This window comes from Aegilops tauschii, chromosome 4 (genome assembly GCF_002575655.3).
Source record: "Aegilops tauschii subsp. strangulata cultivar AL8/78 chromosome 4, Aet v6.0, whole genome shotgun sequence".
Classification (NCBI taxonomy): Eukaryota; Viridiplantae; Streptophyta; class Magnoliopsida; order Poales; family Poaceae; genus Aegilops; species Aegilops tauschii.
This window is the reverse complement of record NC_053038.3, coordinates 409,192,993-409,203,938: the sequence shown is the minus strand read 5'-3', so window position 1 is coordinate 409,203,938 and position 10,946 is coordinate 409,192,993. Positions and strand designations below refer to the sequence as shown.

The following is a 10,946-nucleotide window of genomic DNA, read 5'->3' as shown; positions in this document are numbered from 1 at the left end:
GATTGTCTGTGTTTTGGGCACCGATGTTCTTATTATGCACTTGTATAAACCAGGATCAATAGCACCTAAAGATAATTTATTTTGTATTTTTTGCATGGAAATTTATTTTGTATTTACTTTGCTGGACGTGCAAGCATATATGTTTTCACTGTATGTCCTTACCATGTATATATGTTAGTCCAACATTGTCTAATCCTTATCCATCAATGTTTGAAGTTTGTTGCCTTTTTAGTTTTGTCATTATGAGTTTGTGAGGGACATAAATAGAGTAAAATTAAACTTTTTTTAGGTGAGTCAAATTGAACCTTAGCTGGTTCAGAGAATAGATATGCACATATATGTGCACGTCCTCGTGATGGACTCGGATATTTTATCGGTCAACATGCGCTACCAGATGCATCGTATGGACTTCGTCTTCGTAGGCCTTATCTCCTCCTCAGTTCTCTGTCGTCGTTGTGGACACGACGCCGCCCGGATCCCGCCCTCAAGCTCGAGGCCGCCATCGCCTAGCCGTCGGACACGCCGCCGCGGCCGGGGTCCCGTCCAGGCCATGGCACACCCTCCACTTCCCCAGCTCCACCGGCCATGGCGGGCTCATCTGCCAAGTCCGGCCAGGTCGCCGTCGCCTAGCACCGACGGTCACTTCTCGACCCTTTTCCCTTTTTTCTTCATATATCGGCTCTGTTTCTCCTCCCGTTGTAGGCCGCCGTCGCTCCAGCTCCATATGCTGCAGGTCTCGCCTTTTTTTTTCTGCTTCGCCTTGTTTGATAGTTACAATTCGAGAACGTATTTAAGTTGCTAGGATGTGATCTAAAAGAGCAGGGTGGGACTATTAATCACAAAAGTAGTACCAAATTTTAGCAATGGAGCAACTTTTTTAGTAGCGGCCCATAACAGAAATTTAAATTATGGCCCATGTGACTTACGAAGCTGCAGACCTCGTAGGTAACCGACCGAACGATGATGACGTATGAAACTTCACGGTCGATGTGAACGGACTAAAAGCGGATGAAATTACGGTGGTAAGAAGCGGTAGCCCTTTTATTAGTAGGTATAGATTTTTGGGACTAACCTACTAACCAAAGGCCTAGTGCAAATTGCTGTTTTTTTGCCTATTTCAGTGTTTCGCAGAAAAGGAATATCAAACGGAATCCAAACGGAATGAAACCTTCGGGAGAGTTATTTTTGGAACAAACGCCATCCAGGAGACTTGGAGTGGCCGTCAAGGAAGCAACGAGGAGCCCACAAGGCAGGGAGGCGCGCCCCCCACCCTCGTGGCTCCACCGACCTACTTCCTACACCTATATATATACTCATATACCCCGAAAACATCCGAGAGCACCACGAAACCCTATTTCCACCACCGCAACCTTCTGTACCCGTGAGATCCCATCTTGGGGCCTTTTCCGGCGCTCCGCCGGAGGGGGAATCGATCACGGAGGGCTTCTACATCAACACCATAGCCTCTCTAATGATGTGTGAGTAGTTTACCACAGACCTTCGGGTCCATAGTTATTAGCTAGATGGCTTCTTCTCTCTCTCTTTGGATCTCAATACAAAGTTCTCCTCGATTCTCTTGGAGATCTATTCGATATAATTCTTTTTGCGGTGTGTTTGTCGAGATTCAATGAATTGTGGGTTTATGATCAAGATTATCTATGAACAATATTTGGTTCTTCTATGAATTCTTATATGTATGATTTGATATCTTTGCAAGTCTCTTCGAATTATCAGTTTGGTTTGGCCTACTAGATTGATCTTTTTTGCAATGGGATAAGTGCTTAGCTTTGGGTTCAATCTTGCGGTGTCCTTTCCCGGTGACAGCAGGGGCAGCAAGGCACGTATTGTATTGTTGCCATCGAGGATAAAAAGATGGGGTTTATATCATATTGCTTGAGTTTATCCCTCTACTTCGTGTCATCTTGCCTAATGCGTTACTCTATTCTTATGAACTTAATTCTCTAGATGCATGCTGGATAGCGGTCGATGTGTGGAGTAATAGTAGTAGATGCAGAATCATTTCGGTCTACTTGTCGCGGACGTGATGCCTATATACATGATCATGCCTAAATATTCTCATAACTATGCACTTTTCTATCAATTGCTCGATAGTAATTTGTTCACCCACCATAGATTATGCTATCTTGAGAGAAGCCACTAGTGAAACCTATGGCCCCCGGGTCTATTTTCCATCATATAAGTTTCCGATCTATTTTATTTTGCAATCTTTACTTTCCAATCTATATCATAAAAATACCAAAAATATTTATCTTATTATCTCTATTAGATCTCACTTTTGCAAGTGGCCATGAAGGGATTGACAACCCCTTTATCGCGTTGGTTGCAAGGTTCTTATTTGTTTGTGCAGGTACAAGGCGACTTGCGTGTAACCTCCTACTCGATTGATACCTTGGTTCTCAAAAACTGAGGGAAATACTTACGCTACTTTGTTGCATCACCCTTTCCTCTTCAAGGGAAAACCAACGCATGCTCAAGAGGTAGCAGCTGCCTATACAAAGCAGCATAGGCCAAGACCATAACGAGAGAGATCAGGGACGAGGCCAGAGAAAACAACTAGGAGAACCAGCAGAACCCCACGCCGAGATGCGCCCTTGAGGCAGCGTCGGCGCGTGCGCAGCGGGTAGGCGGCCGCGTCCAATTGAAGAAGCTGAGGCGCCATGGAAGCACGCCGTCGAGACAACGGCTGTGAACTCGGGAGATATGTGCTGCGACTAGCATGTCCTCTGCTTTCTCTATTGTACGTACTTTTTCTTTTCATTCATGTAATAGGTGATGGAGATGGCGGACGACACGCCCAGCGGTGAAGGCCGAGCTCTTCTCATACTAGGTGCAATGAAGGCGGCAGACGACGTGCCCAGCGGATTACGGACGACACGACGCTCGACGCCGCCATACCAGATGCAATGGAGGCGGTGGACGCCGCCGCCATACCAGTAGACTACATTGACACCGCCGCGCCCACCATCTACTTTATCAAGCTGGAGCCCGGAGGCGTGGAGCTCGTAAGGATGCCGCCGCCATGCTGCGGTGGATGGCGGAGTGGAGCTCGCCAAGATGACGCCCATCGCCAACATCATCTACCCAGTGCCGCGGTGGATGGCGGAGTGGAGCTCGCCAAGACGACGCCCATCGCCAACATCATCAACCTAGTACCGTGGAGGATCGTGGCGCGAAGCTCACAAGGAGGACGCCGCCAACGCCAACATCATCAAGCTGGAGCCCGGAGGCGTGGAGCTCGCAACGATGCCGCCGCCGTGCCGTGGTGGATGGCGGCGCGAAGCTCACCAAGACGACACCAACACCAATGTCACCAAGACGGTGCCATGGAGGACGGAGGCATGGAGCTCGCAGGGATGCTGCCGCTGTGCCGTGATGGATGGCGGCACGGAGCTCGCCAAGGCGACGCCCATCGCCAGCATCATCAACCCGGTACCGCAGAGGATCATTGCCCGGAGCTCGCAAGGAGGACACCACCAACGTCAATATCATCAAGCTGCACCCCGGAGGCGTGGTGCTCACGAGGTGCCGCCGCGTGTTGTGGAGGACGACGAGTACATTGAGCTCGCCAGGATGACGTCCATCATGAACATCATCAAGCTGGTGCCGCGGAGGCCGGAGGCGTGGAGCTTGCAGGACATCATCACCAATGTGTACCTCGTCAAGATGGAGCCCGCGCCCTGGAGCCATGAAGACGACACATGCCCTCGGTGCTGCCCGCAATGCGGAGCCCGCGATGCGAAGAAGATGGCGCTACGCCATGGCATGGCTTCACCAACCCTTTCCACGGTCCCGTGAGGTGTGCCCTTGTCCTGGTGGACCGCCGTAAACTCGGCGTCCAGTCAAGATGAGGTACCACTACATGGTGCTATTCACGACACGGAGCCCATGAAGATGACCCACACCCCCGGTGCTGCCCGCATCACGGAGGCCGCGATAAGAAGAAGATGGTGCTACATGATGACACGTCTTCACCGACCCTTACCACGATCTTGCGATGTGTTTCCTTTGTCTTGGCGGACCACCGAATATGGCGTCCAGCCGAGACAAGGTGCAATCTTCATGGCGTACAGGTCTCGGCATACAAGCAGCGTGCTCCTTGTCTTAGCAGACCACCGAATACGGCATCTAGCTAGGATGGGGCATCAACCACACCCTTCCATGGCGCCACCTTTCTTCAGCACCATGATGATTTGCCCTTGTCTTGGTGGACCACTGAATACGGCGTCCAGACAAGGCGAGGTGCACCCTTTATTACACCAGGTCTCATTTGTCGTATGGGTGGCGTGATCATTGTCTTAGCAGACCACCGAATACGGCGTCTAGCTGAGATGGCGCATCAACCACGCCCCTCCATGATGTTACATTTCCTCGGCCCCGCGGCATGATCCTTGTCCTAGCAAACCACCGAATCCAGCGTCTAGCTGAGTCAGGGCATCAACCACGCCCCTCCATGATGTTACCTTTCCTCGGCCCCGCGGCATGATCCTTGTCTTAGCAGACCACCGAATACGGCATCTAGCTGAGACGAGGCATCAACCACACCCCTCCATGATGTTACCTTTCTTCGGCCCCGTGGTGTGATCCTTGTTTTGGCAGACCATCGAATATGGCGTCTAGCCAAGAAGAGGCATCCACGACGCCCCTCCAAGATGTTACCTTCCACGGTCTCTTGAGGCGGAGTCTTTGTCTTCACAGACTGTCGTAACCTCGGTGTCTAGTCGAGACGAGGCAGCAACCACACCGACAATGTTGATGCGAGCGACCGTTGGTTTTACACCAACGTCGGTCTCCATAAAAGAATACTCTCGCGAGGCAACCCCTTGCGTACCCCGACGAAGCTGCTATATCGTCAAGAAGTCCGAGCCAAGCAGGATCCATGCTACTCCAACACCGACTACATCAGCGCTGTCAAGACCGACGAGGCGCAACGGCGATGGCGAACGTGGCTAGCACAAAGCCATGTTTTGAACGGCACGTGTACTGACGAGGACATGGGCTTTGCCGCTGCCCACATCTATACACACCATCATCATCATGCATGGAGAATGCGAAGCGAAGACGACGAAGATGACCACACGGCTTAATCGGAGGTATCTCGCGGAGCAACCCGCGAGAGTAATTAACCGGAGCCTTCCGAGGCCCCGGGAACCAGGAGACCGCACAACGATAGTCAGGCAGGCTGCGCTGGTAGGCCACAGAGCGCTTATCGGGAATTGTATTTGTTATCCTTGAGATTAATAAAATAATGTTCCCGTCTCTTTGTTTTCTTTGTGTACAATGGTACACTGGCACGCCCGCATTTTCTTTTCCCCGGCGCATGAGAGAAATCCACACTCCTTCTCTTCCCATCTCACGGAGTGCTTATAAGATTTTTCTCGTGTCAAACAAATTGGCACGCCTGGTGGGGCATGGTTCTCCTCCCATCTTTGCTTTATCGTGGTCATCGAAATCGTCTTCGCCAATCTCCCAATGTGCACATCATGCTGAAAGGATCTCCATCGGTAAGACCTCTTTCTTGCAGGTGGACTCTCCCACAGCAGCAATTCAGAGCCGGTGATGATCTAATGCAGATCATTGCCGCCTATGGTCTTCATCGAGCATGGAGCCAGGGTCTACATGCATCAAGCCCAAGATCCTGCGCAGTTCCAAACTGTGCCGTCGAAAAAGGCGCTAAGGCGGGAGACCGCTAAGGAGAAGAAGGAGCGTCGCGAGCTAATGCTTGAGGCACGCGCCCTGCTGAATGAGTCAACAAGAGCGGATATGAAAGGAGATGTGGAGGCAACTCAACGCCTTCACACCAGGGCCGCCAACAGGCGAGCAAGTGCGGCTTCCCTTCACGCCTCTACCATGACTTCACACTCGTAGCCGCCAACACCAACACCATGGCACACCGAGGTCAAGCTATAGGAAGGCTTGAAGGCCATCTCCCACAACCTACGTAGGCTCATGGTGAACTCTTGTTTTGTCGAAAGTGCACATCCTCTACAAGGGGGAGAATTGCAAGACCCTACAGTTTCCATCAACCTCGACGATACTCGAAGATGTGCATGGGCGCCATGTCTCCACAACTCAGCGGTTGATTGACGATCACTCTCCAACGACAATAGGTTCTCCATCCTTTGCTTCGAGACACGACACCAGGTGGCAAGGATTCAAGGCGTGGATCTTTGCCTACTCCAGGAACACATGAACCATATCCAGAGGCGGCACCATGATCAAGGAGCACCGAATACTTCATTAATGCAGGGTGTAGGTAGGATGAGGCGCCAATCCCGAAGTTATCATCCTCATCATGAGCACCTCGACGACAGTCTTCACCAACTCGCCACTTAGAGTGGGGGCATCCTAACATGCCCCCACATTGTAAGCAATGGCAAGACATCAAGACGGTGGGAGGAACCCTCAACCCACTCAAAGGTGGTGACCACGGACCCTCTACGGCAAACTCTTCCACCATGACATGCGTCCCGTCCTTGGTGGGGAGCTCAGCCACAACTCCAGGTGACGACAGACAGGGTTGCATCATCCACTCGGCACCATGCACCACCCCGTTCTCTCCAAGTGAAGGGTCCTCAATGTAGCCGCCAGTTGGAGCTCGCCAGAGGTGACTCGTCACTCATCCAAGGCGGGGTACCTTACACACCATCGCCAACATGGAGGGGCCCCAAGGCGGGGTCCCGACTAACCTTCGTCAACATAGAGTGCGTGCCAAGGCAGGCCATCCACCTCCGCTGACATGGGATCCTTTTTCACCTCCGTCGACATAGATTTGGCTAAAGATGGGGCACCGTCTACACGGATGCCAACGTGGAGCTAGCTCAAAGGTGGAGCACCATCTACACCACCATCGACATGGAGCTCGCATAAAGTCAGGTGCCGTCTACATGTCCTCGGATCCCGCTCGAGGCCGGTGTACTTTTTGCATCATGGCTGAGAGGGAGCTCGCCCAATAGCAGGCATCTTCTACACCACCGTGAAGCTCATCCCAAGGCGGGGCGCCGTCAACCACCCACAACATGGAGCTTGCCCAAGGCGGGACACCTACACCGCCATTGACACACGACCCATCGATGTTGAGAGTCACCATCTACACCAGCATCGACGTGGAGCTCGCCTGAAGCGGGGCTTGGTCGACACTATCGTCTATGCGGAGCTTGGCACGGGTAGGGCTCGGTCTACACTGCCGTCGACGCGGAGCACACCCAAGGTGTCGTGCAATCTACGTTGTTGAACATGCCTAAGGTGGGGACGCTGCCTACACCGTCGCCAGCACAAGCTCACCCCAGGTGGGGTGTCATTTACATCACCGCTGAGGCGGGGCGCCGGCCATACCGTTGGTAATATGGAGACCGTCCGGGCAGGTCGCCATCTACGCCATTGGAAAAGGATCTTTCCTGAGGTGGGAACAACGTTTACCCCGTCTCCGACATAGAGCTCGCCTAAAGGCGGGCGACATCTGCACCAACACAGAGCTCGCCCAAGGCGGGCGTGCCTTCTAAGCCGCCACTGAGGCGGAGCTCAATCTCTATGCTTTCGCTGACACGAAGCCCGTCCATGGCCGCCTTGCATGTTTTCATGCCAACCCTGTGTTGCTGCTTGTTGTGGCAGCGACATCTCCCATATCTACCCCAACATCCATGCCGATGCGCATCATCAACACCGTCTTAGCACCGGCGAGGCAAAGCTATACTCCATCGACATGTCTTTTTCTGATGAAGCAATCCATATCTTGCCAGGCACCGACGAGGTGAAGGCAAGTCATCCAGTCTGACACCGACAAGACAGACACCACTAGGTCGGGCACCGACGAGGCGAAGGCCACACACTTCATCATTGGACAATGACAAGACGGAGGAATATGGCTAAGTGTAGCCGGAGCGATGGGCGTACCGCTCTCCCCTTCACTTCATCACCACATCCCCACCATCTACGCCAAGCCAATAAGGCAATCGAAGCTTTCAACAAGAGTCTCAACAAGATACTCAAGAAGACGGTGACAAGGAATAGGAGAGACTGGCATGACCGTCTCTTCGAGTCCTTATGGGCGTACCGTGTCACAGTCCGTACCCCAACACGGCGACACCTTTTTCTCTCGTTTACGGGAGTGAGGCGGTCCTACCAGTGGAGGTCCAGCTACCCTCTTTGAGGGTGGCTATCCAAGATGAAATCACCCACGATGAACAGGTACAACTGCGGTTTCAGGAGCTTGACGCCCTTGAAGAGGGGCGACTTCATGCCCTACAGAACCTGGAGCTTTACCGCCAGAATATGGTGAAAGCTTACGACAAGCTCGTCAAACAACGCGTCTTCTGAAAAGGCGAGTTGGTTCTCGTGCTCAGGCGACCCATCGTCATGACGCACAGGACGAAGAGCAAGTTCGAGCCAAAGTGGGAAGGATCATACGTCAGCAAGTCTACGACGGGGAGCATACTAGCTCGTCGATGCCCTGGGAGTCCGACCTATGCCCCCCATCAACGGAAGGTCCCTAAAAATATGTTTTTCATAAAATTTTGCCTCTTTTGTTGCTTTCCGGTTTTCCTTTGGGGAAATTTTCTATGGGCTATCGGATCCATGATGCATTCTCCTTTGCATTTTGTGGATTTATCTAGTTTTCTCCAATTTTTATGGACTAAGTCCAACAATAACAAAAATGGCTTTCCCCTATCGCACTACGCTGTTGATTGAAGTTTTGGCTACCCTAGGACTTGTTGGAGGGTGGCACAATGTGTCAAGTTGCAGGTGGAGCGGCTCCTACACCCACAATGCACGACACGTACCAGGTGTATGCTTCTGGAGGCAGCGGAGATGATTACTTGGGCACTTCTGAGTATTGAGACCCGCGCTCTTCATGTTTCCCGGCATGCCTCGTGTTCACAGAGGCTCACACTCTAGGGAAGACTATAGGAAAAGATCATGGATGACTGCCTGACCCAACACAAGTTGGTTTGGTGTATAGTCACATGGCAACCCTGGGGTGCGCCACCAGAAGCTCCAGATAAAGTGCTAGAGAGTTTTTCCTAGTCCACAGAGGTGAACGGTTGCCTTCCAAGTTCCCAAGGTGGGTCCCCAAGAGATCCTGGAAGGAAAATCTTCATCAAGTTCAAGCCAAATGTCAAAGCACGTCCATGAAGTCTACGGCCATTCAATCAGCCCGCGCAAGCAAAAAAATCCTAGAGGTTCGAGAAGCAAATCCAAGAAAAAAATGCCAACAGTCCAAGAAGCTATCAAGTGTTTCCAAGCAGTAAGGAACCCACTAGAAGGAAGGCGGGAGGTAGCTGTTCACCACCCCTCAATATGCATGAAGAAAAATCGCCAAGCCTTTGACCCAAAACCATTTACCCAAAACCTATCACACCCAAGTCTCTGGGTTCATGGGGCATGTGCAGGGGGCATGTCGAGCCGTGGGGGCCCTCAATATGATGATGGGCTAGAGTATGAATTTATGTTGCCTCTCGAAAGTATCCCGAAACATGGTGTCTTCATCCACGTACACCGAAGCTTATCAGTTGTTGAGTTGCAATCGTCAAAGGTCTTTCAACGGTTCCTAATGACAAGTCCTTCAGTAGCCTTCTTGGATATCACGCTTATAGCTGGCGTATAACGGGAAAACCAATATTTTAAAAACCCACACACCTTTTTTTTCTTTCTTTCACTTTTTCGGCTGTTTCGTTCGGTGTTGCTAGTTGTGCTCCTCGAACATCCTTGCGGCCATGGAGAGGCGCTTCCTGTCATCGTCAATGACATTCCGACGACAAACCACAACATCGACGGCAACCCAATTTTATTTTTGTTCTTTGCCTTTTGCTCCCGTTTAGTAATAAATAATTCATTTAGCTTCTGTTTAGTGTTCGACGAGTTTTTGTGCATTATCGCATAAAATAATTTTTATCATTTTTTTATGAGTCTTGATGTAGCCTGTACAGAGGTAAGTTGGATAATGGAGCACTTACAGATATGTGCCCATACGTGTACCATTATTGCGTGTTGATCTTTTGAAGCTTAGTACATGGTGCATGGGCCATGCACGCATTGTCTAACTCATTACATGTCAAAGGTACGTACACGGTGTTTCGTTCTTCTTTTGTAGGTGGAACAACGGGTGGTCATAATACGTGTATGCATATGCTGGTCGCCGGCCATGGAGTCGTATCGGCCGTAGTCGAGTTGGCCGAGTACATGAAGAGAACTGGACACGAATCGAGCTTCAAGGGCACCGGATGTGTCCAAGTCGCCGTGGCTAGCGCTCAACATCGGAAGCTCATGTAGCGTAGCTCCATGGTCAGGGCTATAAGGAGTTTGCATTCCCCGAAAAAAATAAGGAGTTTGCATGTGCATGGCAAAGGTGGCACGTACAAAGTACGTGCATGCATGGAGGTCAACAATATATTGATGTATGCACACCGTTGCCAATTAGTGCAGTTTTGGTAAGCCTGGTTAGTAGGTAGCCGGCTGTACATGTATGTGTATATATTAAGGTATACCGTATATCGGTCGGCAAGCTCGCGTATGTACACGTATCCGAATACCCGTAGTACTTAGATATCTAAACAATGCCTAAGATGGTTTGCTTTACATGGATTTTGATCTGGATATGTTCACGAAAAGTACAAGGAAAGAAAGGGCCAACGCCTTCTCCTGTGGCTCATTTGGAAAGGAATCGATTCGTCGGTAGCTAGCCAGCTAATCTTGCAAATATATACACATATGAGATTTCATTTCCTTTTTTGGTGCAGACTTGGACGCCAAGAAGAAAGATAGAAGGAAACGTCAGGCCATGCAGTGCGTTGCCGCAATCTTGACCTCCACGGCTGCCTATATAAAGCAGCATAGGCCAAGACCAGAACGAGAGAGATCAGGGACGAGGCCGGAGAAAACAACTAGGAGAACCGGCGGAACCCCACGCCGAGACGCACCCTTGAGGCAGC

At 51.1% G+C, this 10,946-nt stretch overlaps 1 long non-coding RNA gene across 1 annotated transcript; it reads left to right on the top strand.

Annotated features, from left to right (window-relative positions):
• Nucleotides 1-375: 375 nt before the first annotated feature.
• On the top strand, nucleotides 376-1,677 carry LOC141021539 (uncharacterized). The gene is made up of 2 exons (XR_012182866.1): nucleotides 376-733; nucleotides 937-1,677. It is a non-coding gene; the product is annotated as an uncharacterized lncRNA (long non-coding RNA).
• The last annotated feature ends 9,269 nt before the right edge of the window (nucleotides 1,678-10,946 follow it).